Source organism: Ictidomys tridecemlineatus, chromosome 5 (assembly GCF_052094955.1).
Source record: "Ictidomys tridecemlineatus isolate mIctTri1 chromosome 5, mIctTri1.hap1, whole genome shotgun sequence".
NCBI lineage: Eukaryota > Metazoa > Chordata > Mammalia > Rodentia > Sciuridae > Ictidomys > Ictidomys tridecemlineatus.
In genome coordinates this window covers 53,907,786-53,922,649 of record NC_135481.1, presented here as the reverse complement: position 1 = coordinate 53,922,649, position 14,864 = coordinate 53,907,786, and the positions used below count along the sequence as shown (strand labels likewise).

General features: G+C 41.2%; 1 long non-coding RNA gene and 1 pseudogene across 1 annotated transcript; both read right to left on the bottom strand.

Annotated features, from left to right (window-relative positions):
- Positions 1-198: 198 nt before the first annotated feature.
- LOC101954522 (hippocampus abundant transcript-like protein 1 pseudogene) lies at positions 199-2,040 on the bottom strand (annotated as a pseudogene).
- Positions 2,041-8,944: 6,904 nt separating this feature from the next.
- Positions 8,945-14,494, bottom strand: LOC144377798 (uncharacterized). The gene is made up of 2 exons (XR_013438953.1): positions 14,062-14,494; positions 8,945-13,570 (listed from the first exon to the last, which is right to left on the bottom strand). It is a non-coding gene; the product is annotated as an uncharacterized LOC144377798 (long non-coding RNA).
- Between the last annotated feature and the right edge of the window lie 370 nt (positions 14,495-14,864).

The following is a 14,864-nucleotide window of genomic DNA, read 5'->3' as shown; positions in this document are numbered from 1 at the left end:
TATTAAAAACTTTATTTATTAAAAGAAATGGGAGGAAGGAGCGGAGAAAGGACAGAGGAACAAAAGGAGTCACTTATCAAACTTGGCCCAGAGCATGCCACTAGCATCACCTTTCCAGCACCAGGAAGTCTCCATGTGTTATAGCTCGATCCTTGATTCTCAGAAGTGGTGTCTATAGAATCCAATTTTCTGCTGAGTTTACAGTTCAGTGCTCTGATTCCCAAGTTCTTTGAAGGAGGAGGGCTCCCAGAGGCTATTATCTTGTAGCAGTGGCTCAATGTCCTCATCACTGCCTCATTCTGGGGTATTGGGTAGGCTGCTGCTGCTGCTGTTGCTATATTTTTGAACTCCACTGGCTTTCCCATATTCAGGGATGAATAAGGCAACCAGAAAAGACATAAAAACTATACATGCTCCAAATAAAAATAGTGGGCCTGGGATGACAGCTCCCTCTAGGACATCATTGTTAGAATTCAATTCTGGGCCCAATTCGGTCAGTTCTACATGGAAAATGTAGAATTTAGGCAGTGCTGGCCCCAGGATATTGTATAGTCTCTTATTGCAGTTATGATCCCCTGGGCGACTTCTTGCTGATCTGACTTTTCCAGCTGAGAGACAACAGCATGTACTGCCTGGAATGTGATGCTGGACATGACAGCCACTGTCCCTGCTGCCCACTGATGAAGTGGCCTGATGACAGGCTTGAGATTCAAAACCATACCAGGCCAACTGGAAGCCCAAGCCAAGAAGGACAGTATTTTTTTTTTTATATATATATAACTTTATTTATTTTTTTATGTGGTGCTGAGGATCAAACCCAGTGCCTCACACATTCTGGGTAAGCATTCTATGACAGAGCCACAACCCCAGCCCAAGAACAGTATTCTTATTCCCCAGTGATCTCATTCAAATGCTAAGAAAGACCATCTGAGCCACAATAGACAGAATTCCTACCAATCCAAAGCTTATGACCTGCCTGAGATAGAGAAAAAAAAAACCAAAACTTGAATACTGTCTAGCTTCGGGAAGATATGAAAGAAACACGGTGATGCAGATTAATGATGATGATGTGATGCAACTTTCTTCAATGATGCAAAAGGGTCTGCTTGTTTCCAAGAAATCTGAGCTCCCCAGGAAACTGGTCTCAATTTCTCTGCAAAGATTCTGAAGCAGACACCAAGAGGAAACCGACATCCAGAAGAGCCATCACTGTGGCCACCAGCACAACAAGGCTGTCTCCATCAGTAGCTCCAATGGCTAGGCTGCTGACCAGACTAGCTGCAAAAGTGGCTGAGACCCATCCATAAGCAGTACTTTGCTGGTACAAAGGTAAATATCACAGAGAACGTGACTGAGAAGACTCCAGACACGGAAATCATCGCAAAATACCCTAATCAGTGGGATAGGGAAGACGGTAGAGAATACAGTGTCAGGGAGGAAAATCTTCCTCCCCCACCTGTTGGAGAGGGCGCCTATGAGCCGGGAACTCAGAAAATAGAGTAGGCCTTTTACACCTTGAGTGGACCTTTCGTGAGGAATGTGTGTTGAGGAAATGTTTCATGCATAAGAGTCAACACTGGAGTTGTTAACAGGGCCCGTGCAAAAAAAAAAAAAAATTTAAGGAAGATGACAACAGCAACCTGTTTTTTTTTTTTTTATAACTTTATTTATTTTTTTTATGTGGTGCTGAGGATCGAACCCAGTGCCTCACACATTCTGGGTAAGCATTCTATGACGGAGCCACAACCCCAGCCCAAGAACAGTATTCTTATTCCCCAGTGATCTCATTCAAATGCTAAGAAAGACCATCTGATACTAGACAGTATTCAAGTTTTTTTTTTTTTCTCTATCTCAGGCAGGTCATAAGCTTTGGATTGGTAGGAATTCTGTCTATTGCGGCTCAGATGGTCTTTGGTGAACACTTGGTTGGCCAAAGCCTTGTAGCCAGCTGCTGCTCAGGGCCTGTGCGCGGCGCTTCTCCACCTGGGTTCCAGCATCGGGCTGCGAGGCCGCCTTCCACTCGGGCTCCAGCAGCGGTGTTCACGCGGCGGCTGTGCCCGCGCTGGCCCGGGGCTTTCCGGGACGCCCGGGCCCACCGCGATGCCGCGGGAGTAGCGCGAACCCGTGCCTTCAAGGGCTCCGCGCCGGGCGGCGACGCCAGGGCTTAGAGACAGCCGAGACTGGAGCCGCGGAAGAGGCAGAAGAGGCCCCCGGCTCCAGGACCCGCCGCGCTGCGGGTCCCCACGCGGATCACGACTCCCAGGCTGCCGGCGGCGTCGGGGGCGGGCTTTATTTTTTCCAGATTGTGACTAGTAGATTAAAACGGAGGGCGGGGTTCAACCACCAGGTTTGGTCTAAAAATAGTTCTTGAATAACAACTGAAGGAATTCATACACCTGGAAAAGGATTTGATCCAGAAAAATAGACTGAGGAAGTATAGACATATGGCCCATAAAAACGACTTAAGTTTCTACATCGCATAAGCATAGTTAAAAGTAGACAGTGGAGCCAACTCCCATCACCCAGCTTCGGAAATGATCAGCACTTCTTCATACTTTATTTATTTATTGTGGCGTTGGGGATGGAACACAGGGTCCTGTGCATGCCAGGCAATCACTCTACCACTTCTATATAATTTAAGATTTATATTTTGCCCTTCCTTCCTTCCTTCCTTCCTTCCTTCCTTCCTTCCTTCCTTCCTTCCTTCCTTCCTTCCTTCCCTCCCTCCCTCCCTCCTTCCTTCCTTCCTTCCTTCCTTCCTTCCTTCCTTCCTTCCGCGACCACACAAGAGACCAGCTTCATGCAATTGCAGGGGGGAGTTTTATTGAACCAGCATGCTGGGGCTCAAGGCTCACTCAGGAAGGGAGAGCAGCCCAGAGCCCCGAGCAGAGGGTGGGGGGCTTTGCATACATCAGAACAAATCATCTTGAGGCGCGGGAAAATTGAACAACAACCCTGAGCCATGATTAGTACATCTATTGGAGGGAACAATCTGGGCATGGGTGATTGGTCACCCCTGAGCGGGGGTACACATTTAAACTGATTGGTTTTGTGGCCTGGATGCTTACGTCTGAGCTATTTGGAGCCCTTAGCTAATAAACAACCAGGGAATCAATGGAAATATTTACTGGGCAGTTCAGGTATTGTTCTAACAGCTACAGAGATTACAGGTTCTGGGGGTAGCAGAGGAATTTTAACAATACCTGGCCTATTATTATTATTTTTAGCCCAAGCCTTTCAATTTAGAAACCTTACAATCCCCAGTCTTTTACACTTTAACTCAGACTCTTGCAGCTTAGAGTCAGCTTAGAAATTTTACCTTTACACTTCCTTCCTTCTTTTCTTTTCTTTTCTTTTTTTATTCTTTTTTTGATGTTGTTACTGGAGTATATTTCAGCAAATTATAGATATTGTGTCATATCATCCATAAATAATTATACATGCGTGTCCAACAAAGGGTTCTTTTCTTATGTAATTCTAATAAATGCAAACATTTGCAAAACCTTTTCTACAAGATCTTGAGGAACTCATTCCCCTTGCAAAAATCTACCAACTTGATCCTTTCTAACTCTCAAATATTTCTTCCTGGATGCCACCATAAACAAGATATTTTAAAAATAACCTGATGCTTATGTACATTTTATATGTGTACATATGTGTGTGTGGAAAAACAAGTTACAAAATGTAGCCTTTTATATGTTTAACTCTTCACCTAGTCACATGTATGTACTTTCTTAAAAAAAAAAATTGTACTACTGGGTATCTGGCTGAGTGATCAAGTGCTTGCCTAGCAGGCATGAGACCAGGGATCCATCCTAAGTATAGGAGGTGGAAGGGAAGTAATGCCATAGGAATTTATTTTATAAAAAGATAGCAGAGAGGAATGTATGGGGACTCTAGGAGGTGTATAATTTGCAGGGAGAGTGAGGTAAAACATTAACAATGGAGTGAATATTTAGATCACAGAAATGTTACAAAACATGAACCATTTAAATGGCTTTGTTTACCCATAACAATAGCAAAAATTATTTGGTTGGAAGTATAACCTAGAAACAGAACCAGGTTTTGAAGGAATTTTAAAAATAAGAAAAATTAACATAGTGCAGTGGTAGTCCCAGATACTTAGGGGGCGGAGGCAGGAGGATGGCTTGAGTCCAGGAGTTTGAGGTCAGCAAGGGCAACATGGCAATATCTTATCTCAAAAAAAAAAAAAAAAAAAAAGAAAGAAAGAAAAGAAAAGAAGAAACTTTTATTACCTACATGTATATTTTTCTGGTATTCTTCCTTCCTTTGTGCAGATCTGAATTTCTGTCTGGTATCACTGTCCTCTCATTGAAGGACTTTCAGGTTAACATTTCCTATAATGTATGTATATTTGCTGATGAAAGGTTCTTTCAATTTTTGCATGTCTGGAAAAACAGATCTTTATTTCAGCTTTTTTTTGGGATGTTATTTTCCCTGAGTATGGAATTATAGGTTGACTGTCCCCCCATCTTTAAAGATGTTGCAATGTTGTCTTGTGGCTCACCTTGTTTCTGATGAGACATTTGCTGTTTCATCTTTGTTCCTCTGTAAATGATTTTTCTCTGGCTGTTTTTTATCACTGGTTCAAAAGCTATTTGATTATGATGTGTCTTGGTGTAATATTCTTTATGTTTTTTGTGTTTGAGATCAAGATGCTTGAGGGCATGTGTATATATGTTATAAATGTTTATAATATATGTTATAAATTTATTAATCCCAAACACAAGAAATATCATGTACAATATATAATATCATTGTATATAATATATAAATACACACATATATACATATATATACAATTTAGAGCATCTTTTACCTTTGCTTCTTCAATTTATTTTTCTGTATTGTCCCCTTCTTGTCCGGAGAGTCCAGGAACATCTGTTATTAAGCAGTTTGAAATTGTTCCATAGCTCATTGATATTTATTCTTTTTTAATATTTCTCAGTTATATTTTTTGCTATTTCTTTTGGGATAGTTTCTATTGATGTGTGTTTTAATCCATTAATTGTTTCTTTTGCAGTGTGTATAATCTGCTATTAATCTCACTCAATGTTTTTTTTAATGGTACCAAGGTTTAAACCCAGGAACACTTAATAACTGAGCTACATCCCTGGCCCTTTGTATTTTTTATTTTGAGACAGGGTCTCACTAAGTTGCTTGGGGCCTCATTAAGTTGCTGAGGCTGGCCCCAGCTTCCCTAGTTGCTGGGATTTTTAGGCATGTACTTCTGTACCCAGCTCCAACGTACTTTCTTTTTTTTTAAAAAATATTTATTTTCTAGCTTTTAGATGAACACAATGTCTTTATTTGTATGTAGTGCTGAGGATCGAACCCAGTGCCTCACGCATGCCAGGTGAGCGTGCTACTACTTGAGCCATATCCCCAGCCCCTCCAATCTACTTTCTATCTTGACACTTTATTTTTAATCTCTACAAGTTCACTTCGCTTTGTTTTTGTTTTGTTTTGTTTTTTGTAATTTCCTTGTCTCTCCTTAAACCTACCTGTGTTTTCTTCTACCTTCTTGAACATATGGATCATAATATGGTAACTATGTTAACATCGTTATCTTCTATTTCAGTCATTTGTCTCCTTTCTGGTTTTGGTTGTGTTGAATGATTTTTCTTCTCCTGACTGTGAGATGTATTTTCCTGCCTTTTTTTTTCTTGCATTCCTGCTAAGTTTTGATTGCATGCTGGACAATGTCAGTTTTATATTGTCAGTGCTAAATTATTTAATTCCTTCTTGCTTTTATTTTTTTCTCTTTGGTGGAGCTTTGCTCTGGAATGCAATTCAGTTACTTGAAAGCTTAACTTTGGGAGTCACACATCACTTCTGTCTCATTCTGTTAGCTAAAGCAAGTCACAGGGCTAAGTTCTAGGGTTGGGGAAATAGAATTCATCTAGGAGCTGGGGAGAGCAGGAAACTAATATAGTAAAGAACATGGGCACAGGGACTTCACTGGGGGCTGTGCCAGGGTAACAATCTACTACTCTAGCATACCAGTCAACAAAGGAGGTGCTTAATAACATCATTTGCTGTTTGTTTGTTTTGATATTGACCACTGTACCCAGGGGTGCTTAGCCACATCCCCAGCCTTTTTTTTTTTATATTTGTTTTTTAGTTGTAGTTGAACACAATACCTTTATTTTATTTATTTATTTTTACGTGGTGCTGAAGATCCAACCCAGGACCCTGCACATGCTAGGTGGGCACACTACAGCTGAGCCACAACACCAGCTCATCTTCAGCCCTTTTTACTTTATTTAGAGACAGGTTTTCCCTGCTAAGCCAGGTCTCACTAAATTTCTGAGGATGGTTTTGAACTTGTGATCCTCCTGCCTCAGCCTCCTGAGCCACTGAGATCGTAGGTGTGCGCCACCGCAACCAGCTTACATCATATGCTTTAAATCTGTCTTCTGCATTAGAAGACAGTTTATGATAAGGAAAGAACTAGTTTATTTGGGCTCAAGAAACTTTTTGTGGGAGGTTAACTCCTCAAGGCTTTGCACTGAGATATGAGGTGTTGGGATGTGGACTAGAGAAACTGCAGGACTGTTAGTGGCCAGGAGATCATTGTCCATATCTTCTCCAGCTCTTCCAGGAGACGGTGTGATTGTGAGAAGAGAGAGAAAAGAGAAAAAGAGAAGAAAATGGAATGAAATAGTACTAATTCAGAAAATATAGAAAAAATAATTATTTTCTTCCCATCTGTGAGGCAAAAGGGACTAAGTTAGTTGCATATAACAGAAGCCTAACTGCAAATTGGCTCACTTGACTGAAAACATGGGAATCAAATGGGGTATCAGGCATGGCTGCTGTGAGATGCTCAAACAATGCCCTGTTCTCCTCTAGATTGCCTTCTTTCTCAAACAGGCTCTCTTCTCATGAGGGCAGGGTGGCTTCCAGAAATTCCTAATATATACCTATTAGGTCAGCCATAAAGGAGAGATAGCTTCACTTGTTTAAATTCCAGTATTTGTGGTGCTGACTGGCCCAGCTTCCATCCCTGCTCATCCCTGAACCATGGCAGGGAAATAAGGTACTCTTATTAACCACAAGACCTAAGTGAGTGAGAACAGGAGAAATGTAGTTTCTCAACAGAAAACTGAAGTGTTGTTCCTAGGAGCAAGGGAGTAGCTGGTAGTCAGGCAGAAATAATGGGGGCCCCAGATTGTTTCTCTTTCTTTCTCTCATACACAGCCTGTTACCAATTTCCACTGTGCTGCCTCTGTAGGTTAGGTAGTCAAAATGAAGACAATAACAAGCCCTTGGAGCCCCTGATAATACACTGCTCATTCTTAGTCATCGAAGCCCTCCTCTGAGAGAACAATTACTTTCTCTGTCCCCAGGAATAACTTACTCTCTTTAACTCAGAAACTGATGTTGGGTCTCCAGAGGCTGGGAAGGTGGTCTAAGTTTAGGTTTTCTGAGGGCACTATAAAATCCCTTTAATGTTTGTTTAATGAAAAAGAGTTTTCTTAAGGACCCATGACTCAAGCAGTTGCATTTATAGCCACTCACTCAGTGCTTTTCTGTCCTAATGGGTTGCAAAGTCCTGTAGATTCCAATTCCTCCGTAACTTTGGTACAAATCTTATATTCTTCTTTCCCGCCAGGTGATCAGAATTATGTCACCAGCTGCTTAATTGGGCTCTCTGGACTCTCCCCAGTCCATTGTCTGTACTGCAGCCAGAGTGAGCACTCTAAAATGCAAATACTATCATGAAACTCTTTGCTTAAAATATTTTAATGGCACTCTGCTGTTTTCTGATAAAGCAGCAGCTGTATCAACCAACCAGCAGTTTCCCAACTATAACCTGTTACTTCTCACCTCCTATATTTCGTCTAGAGTGGTTTCTTTATCTAGTTTTTTTCCTTTTTGTCCTTGCAAGCTTTGCTGAAGTATCACCACCTTTGAGAAGCCTTCCCTGACCCTGGCCTCTCAGATTGGTTAGATCTTCTTTAACTGGACTCCCATGGCATCCTGCACTTATCAGGGTCTTTAAAATACAAGTTCCAAGAGGACAGGGATCCTTGTCAGTCTAGTTCACTCTGGTATCCCTTTGCCTAAAAAAGCACCTGGTACATCATGGGATCTGGATAAATAGTTGACAAATGACTAACACCCATTTTATTGTAGAATAATCCCTAATGTATATTGGTTTCACTCAGAGAAAGGAACTTTGTAGACCAGGATCTGGCAGAGGACTTCATATGGAGTACTTAGCCGTCTTTTGAGTGGAAGACAGGGGCATGGAAAGTGGCCAGCTGAACAACTCAGCTCACCTTGCAGATGGCTGACAACTGATAGTAGGAAATTGCTTTAGAGTCTGGCTATGTAGCTATCCATCTATGTGATTGACCACAATGGTGCTTTTGAAGCTGACCTCTCAAAGAATATTTCATGTCATGTTTCCTGAATGCTCATGACATATTGTAATAAAACTTCAAATAATGAACTAGAGCCCACAAGGAGCTGGAATTATGGTGGTGACTCTTCATTTAGAAAAGAGACGTAATTCACCAGAGAATAGGACTAGGAACTATGTTAAGGTCAGAACACATTTGGGTTGATTTATCACACTCTTCATTTCTGTAGAACTCCATAATGAAAATTTATTGCTAGCTATGAAGTATGGCAAGAACTTAAACCATCAATCACAGAATCAGTTACTCACAACATACTTGTGAAAGCAAAGAAAATGGACTAAAACATTTAATAAAGATTTTAATAAACCATTGGTTGCATAAAAAAGTATTTGTTTGCTGAATTAGCATTTGGATTCACTAAAAGACGACTATAAATGATTTTGATGCTGGACCTGCAAATGAATGGACAAAAATGGAAGTTTTCTAGCTTCTTCACATTCATACCTCAGGCTAAGTAAGATCAGGTTTGGAATTGACCATAAAAATTTGGATTTCTTTATATTGTTGCTGATATGAGCTATGGGGGCTCTTTTATTTCAGTCATCATTTTCTTCTGGTAGTGTGAACCAGAAATCTTAATTTTGGGGTAGGGTTGTACTAGGGATTGAACTCAGGGGCACTTGACCACTGAGTCACATCCCCAGCCCTATTTTGTATTTTATTTAGAGACAGGATCTTGCTGAGTTGCTTAGCCCCTCACTGTTGCTGAGGCTGACTTTGAATTCGAGATTCTCCTGCCTCAGCCTCCAGAGCTGCTGGGATTACAGGCATGTGCCACCATGCCTACTCAAAGCTTAATATTTTATTGAGAGGACACAATAAGTAGAAATAGTTATATTGGCCCAATGTTTAAAGATTAGATTAAACATTGTCAGTGATGACCTGCACTGACAAGGTGAACTGGGTTCTAAAGAGCGGGCTGCAAGATTAAACTAAGAAAACTGTAAAAAAGCACAGGACACAGAGTAATTTTTATATGGAGGGTAGGATGGCTCAGCAACCTTAAGGGTCAAGCCAAGAAAGAGAGCCTGCACCCAGAATCTCTTTATTTTCATAGGGGGGACATACAAGGAGTTTCAATAGAATGTTCTTCACCAAATAAGGCAGGGGATAAGGTTTCAAAGGGAGGTTGTCCAATCCCATTGGATAACGCCTAAGTCCAGGCCTAGAGCAAATTTCTTTGCCAAGCAAAGGTGGAGGCACTTGCATTGCACAGCGTACGTAAGGCGAGCAGTGCCAGACCAACACCCCCTTACTCCAGGCTGAGAGAGGATGCTCAGCTTATGGGTGGGCGGCTTTCCACAAGCTGAATGACTTTAGAGTGTCTATTAGTTACAGACCTGTTACTCTATACTTTTGTTTACATTCAAGGCAATATTGAAAGAAACACTTGTTCTTTAGATATCTAATTCAAACACACTAACATGAATGGTCCTCTCAAGGCATCAGTTGGGCAGACGGCTAAAGAAAACACTATGTTCAGGGAATATATATTTTTTTCAGTGCTGGGGATTAAAACCAGGGTGCTCTACCACTGAGTCATACCCCCAGCCCTTTTCGTTTTTTATTTTGAGACAGGTCTTGCTAAATTGCCCAGGCTGGCCTGGAACCTACAATCTTCTTGCCTCCACCTCACAGATGTGCACAGGCTTTAGGGAACTCTTGATAAAGTATGCATATTTATTGTAGAAAATTCCTTTTCTATTAATAATAGCAATGATTTCTTGATTGTCTAGTAGGTGCAGGCAGAGTGCCAAATCCAGTATCTCATTTAATCTTAACAAATCATATTCAGTCCACAGATGATTAAAAAAAAAATTCTTGCTGATAAAGGTTAAGTAAGTTGTCTAAGATTAAACTGCTAATATATGACAAAATTTGAAATGGCTCTTCCTATTACCCCATATTGCCTTTTGAGAAAAATGAAAATTAAATAAGTGTGGCCATCAGCCACTCCTGAAGAAAAAAAAAAGTCTGGAGCGAAACCATTTAAATAAATGTGACAAGATATATCTAAAATTAAACAGTGCATTGAAGGGTGTGATTTGTTCTGCTATAGAGAAACTATTCCCAGACAGTCTAGATGATGTCTCTAATCAATATGCTCAGTGAGGGAAAGATATTCCATTTTCTGAAAAAGATCCCACACATTTCAGCTGCAAATAGTTAATTAGTCATTTCATAGCCAGAAAGAGAAGAGTAATCCTTTAATGTCCATATGGCATAAGTTTCCCAAGCTTATTTTTGCATTCCCTACAGTCCTTTAAATCCTAGCCTGAAAAGATCACTTGGGGATGCAAAAAAAAAAAGTTACCATGTACATTCTATCAGGACACATGTCCAGCCCCTCTTTTCCCAGTCCTTGTCAGACAGACATGGCTTTTAGCATGGTAGCCTATTTCTTTAAATAATAAATTCAGATAACAAGAAATTTAGTGTTGGCAATTAGAGTGAAAATATTTTAAGTGTGATCATAATATTGTGGTTATAATATTAAAAAGAATTCTCTTTTAGAGTTGCATGATAAAATATCTATTGCTAAATGATATGATGCCCTAGATTTTTTTTTAAAAAAAAAACCTTTATTTTATTTATTCATTTTTATGTGGTGCTGAGGATTGAACCCAGGGCCTCACACGTGTGAGGCGAGCGCTGAGTCATGGATGCACAAAATGTGAAATGACTATTCAATGGAATACTACTGAGCAAGGAAAAGGAATGAACTACTGGCATATGTTACAACTTGGATGAACTTCAAAATCATTACACTGAGTAAAAGATACCACATTCCAAAGATCATGTTATAGTGATTCAAGTTATATGACATGTTCACAAAAAGAAAATTTATACAAACAAAAAGTAAGTGATCATTTTCCTGATTGAATCTAATCATAGTGTCTTTATCTTCTGGTCCACACTTCCTCAGTGGTCAGTTTCTTCAAATATTCCTGTCTCCTAATCGTTCTCAACAGCATCTTATAAAAAAAAAAGATATAAGCCTACTTTAAGTCTACTTCCCCTTTAGACACCAGCCTGCCCCTTTTCTACTCTACTAATGTTGAAAGAGCTGTCTGCATGCACTGCTTCATTTTCCTCACATCCCATCATCCCTTAACCTGTTGTTGTCTGGATTTTGCCTCCTGGCCAAGATTGGTCTTGCTAAATGCATCAGTTTCTTCTTTCTTTGTTAAACCCAATAGGCATTCTCAGTTTTTAACATGTGCAACTTTTCTGTAAATTTCCCAACTGTTTCCTGTTCTTTCCTTGAAACATTCTCTTCCATTAGCTTCTATAATACTACCCTCTTTTGGTTTACCACATATTTTATGGTCATTTCTTTGGAGTCTTCTATCATTTTCTCTCTCTCTCTCTCTCTCTCTCTCTCTCTCTCTCTCTCTCTCTCTCTCTCTCTCTCTTTCATACTGGGGATTGACCCCAGGGATGCTCTACCACTGAGCTACATCTCTAGTCTTTTTTATTTGGAGAAACCCAATAAGGTCTCGCTAACTTGCCCAGGCTGGGTTTGAACTTTTGCTCCTCCTGCCTTAGCTTTCAGAGTAGATGCAATCACAGGCATGCAGCACCATGCCCAGCATTTCTATTCTTTAACGTGTTGTTCTCCACCATTTTGTATTTTGCCTCATTTCTCCTCTCACCTCTCCAAGCATTCCCTGAGTCATCTCATCCTCTTCCACAGCTTCTCTTGCCACTTGTTCTTGTGCCCACCAACCCCACTCTCCAATAATCTCTACCTTCAGCTCATACGTATTGCGTTTAAAACCTGTATTGAGTCTAAAACCCACATTCTCCAACTACTTACTGATCTATTCTTTGTGGACATCCCACAGCCACCTTAAACTCCACCTGTCCAAAATGTGACTCTTCGTTATTCCTTAAAAAGCCTCCCCGTATCCAATGTTCTTTATCACTCTGAAACACCTCCTTTCAGGAGCCCAGGCTGGAAACCAGAACTCATTATTTTATCTCCTCTCTCCTTTTACTTCTCATACTGCGTCAGTCATGAAGTCCTGGGATTTCTCCTTCCCGCGTATGTCAGATCTGTTATCTCTTGGCGTAGTCTGACCAGGCTTCGGTAACAAAATAGTATAAACGAGGTCTCTTATAACCAACTGGAACTTATTTCTCACAGTTCCAGAGACTGGCAAATCCAAGATCAAGGAGTCGGCAGATTCTCCTATCTGTTAAGGGCTCATTTCCTAGTTCACAGAAGGAGCTTTCTTATTGCATCCTCACAGGGTGGAGGAGGTGAAGCAGGCTCTTTAGTCTCCCCCTTTCTCTCCTTCTTCCTCCTCTTCCTCCTCATCTTTGTGCTTTTCTTCTTTTTGGTAAGGGCACTCATCTCTTCCTTGAGTGTTCATCCTCATGACCTAATCACCTCCAAAAGCCCCCATCTCCTAAAACCATCACCTGAAGGGTCAGGATTTCAATGTAGAAATTTCCTGAGGACATAAGCATCCAGGCCACAGCACCTCTCTGCATCTTACTGTTACTGTATGTTTAGTCCTTCATCGCCTTTTTCTCTTGCTCCTTCTTTAATTTTACTTGTATAAGAACACAACATGGTAGCCAAAGAAGGATTTGCAGGTTCTTGCATGGTCACTAGGGTCTTTATGATCAGTAAAGTTCTGAGGGGGCGACTTGGTGAATATTGTCTTTTTCCAGAATTCAGGGATCCCATAGCTACAAGATTTGAGATGGCACTGAAGATAGATTTAGCAGAGTTGTCCAATTAGCAGTGCAGTTCCTGGCAGAAGTATGACAGCTGTTGATATCAGTCACCGGTAGCAGTTTCTTAGGCACAAGAGCAGTGAGGTTACGTGGGTTCATTTAGGGACCAGAGTAAGATGCACCCCCTAGTGAGACTCAGCCCTCTGTTACCCTGCAAAGAGAGCATTACCTGGCTTGTTGATCTTGTTTTCCCAGTAGTTTCATCTCACAGGACTTAAGGCAGCTTGGTCAGGATGATGGTAGCAGGGATGGCAGTTTGATTTCCTTGAGGCCTTTAGACTGCCTGATCAACCCAATGGCTACGAACAACTTTAGCCTGGATCATGCACTGCCCAAGTTTGTTGCAAAATGAGGAAGGTCATCAGGGCCTAGAGGGAATGCCGTAGGAGGGAGTAAAAACACTCAGACTTTTTGATGGGCAGGAAGAGATCTCCTCCTGCCTGATAGCACAACTTGTAGACCAAGACCCATCCCTTGTTCTAGGCCCTTCCTCTGAGGCTCTGTCCATCACTGCCAAAGGCTTCTGTACGCTGCCCCCATCTGGCTCTGTAGTCCTTTCCAGAGCATCAGAGTCCAATGAAAAGATCAGTGTCCTTGTCTGCTATTTGGTATGTTCTCTAAAAAGCAAAAGCCTTGGTCATCACCTTCCCATGCCACTGCGACTGCTTTCTTGCTAATTTTCCTATTTGTTATCCTGTCCTTTCACATTTCTCACCTACTTTTTTTTATTTCTTCACATTGCTGCCCAAGATATCTTCCTAAAACCCAACTCTGATCATGTCATTTCCTGCCTAAAATTCATAACCATCAGGATGAGTTTCAGATGAACTCCAGATTTCTGGACCTGACCCATGCTCACCTCTGGTCTTACTAATTCCCGCTTGGAAATCTGCTCAGTTCTTACTGGCGGTGAGCAGGCCCCTCCATGTCTGGTCTTTTTTAGTTCCTGCTGTGAATCAGCACGCTGCTCCTTGTCCTTATCAGGGAGTCCCTTCGGGACTCAGTTCAGATGCTGCTGTGGTTGAGATGTCTTCATTAGTCCTCCTGTGGGTACTCGGTGCCCCTCCTTGGGTTCTCTTCACCTTCTGCACAGACCTGTTATTGTTTTGCAATTTCCCCTTTCTCTTGCTTATCTCCCCTTGGACTGCAAGATCTTTGAGTCTAGGAATGGGATTTGAATGTTCAGTTCCCAGAGCTGAACATAGCAAGTCTTCAACACATTTTAAAATATGAATCAAGGATGTATGGAAAAATGAACAAATGAAGGATGTAATGAATGAATAAAGCAGAGCCTGTATTTCCCCCCTTTGTTTATACTGGCTCATGAAGACAAGCTAAGTTATCTTCAAAGAAAACTCCAGCCTTGTTGCCCTAAATTACTGTTGCATAATCAAATGCCTCCAGAGAAGGTCATTATGTTGAGGTTTGTACTAGTAAATGCGGAGGGAGCAAGGTCCCTTGATCTTTCCTTTGTTCTGAACTTTAACAGACTGTTGGCAGCCAGTTTACAAAAACAATCAGCATCTGAGTCTCAGACCCAGAGATAAATACTTTGGTTTGGGGGGTTATTACTCACTCCTGCTTACAGGCAAAGGCAATCAGGAAGAAAACTGTCAAGAAGTGAGCTATTTCAATGGGTACCATGTTGAGGAATGTTGTGTC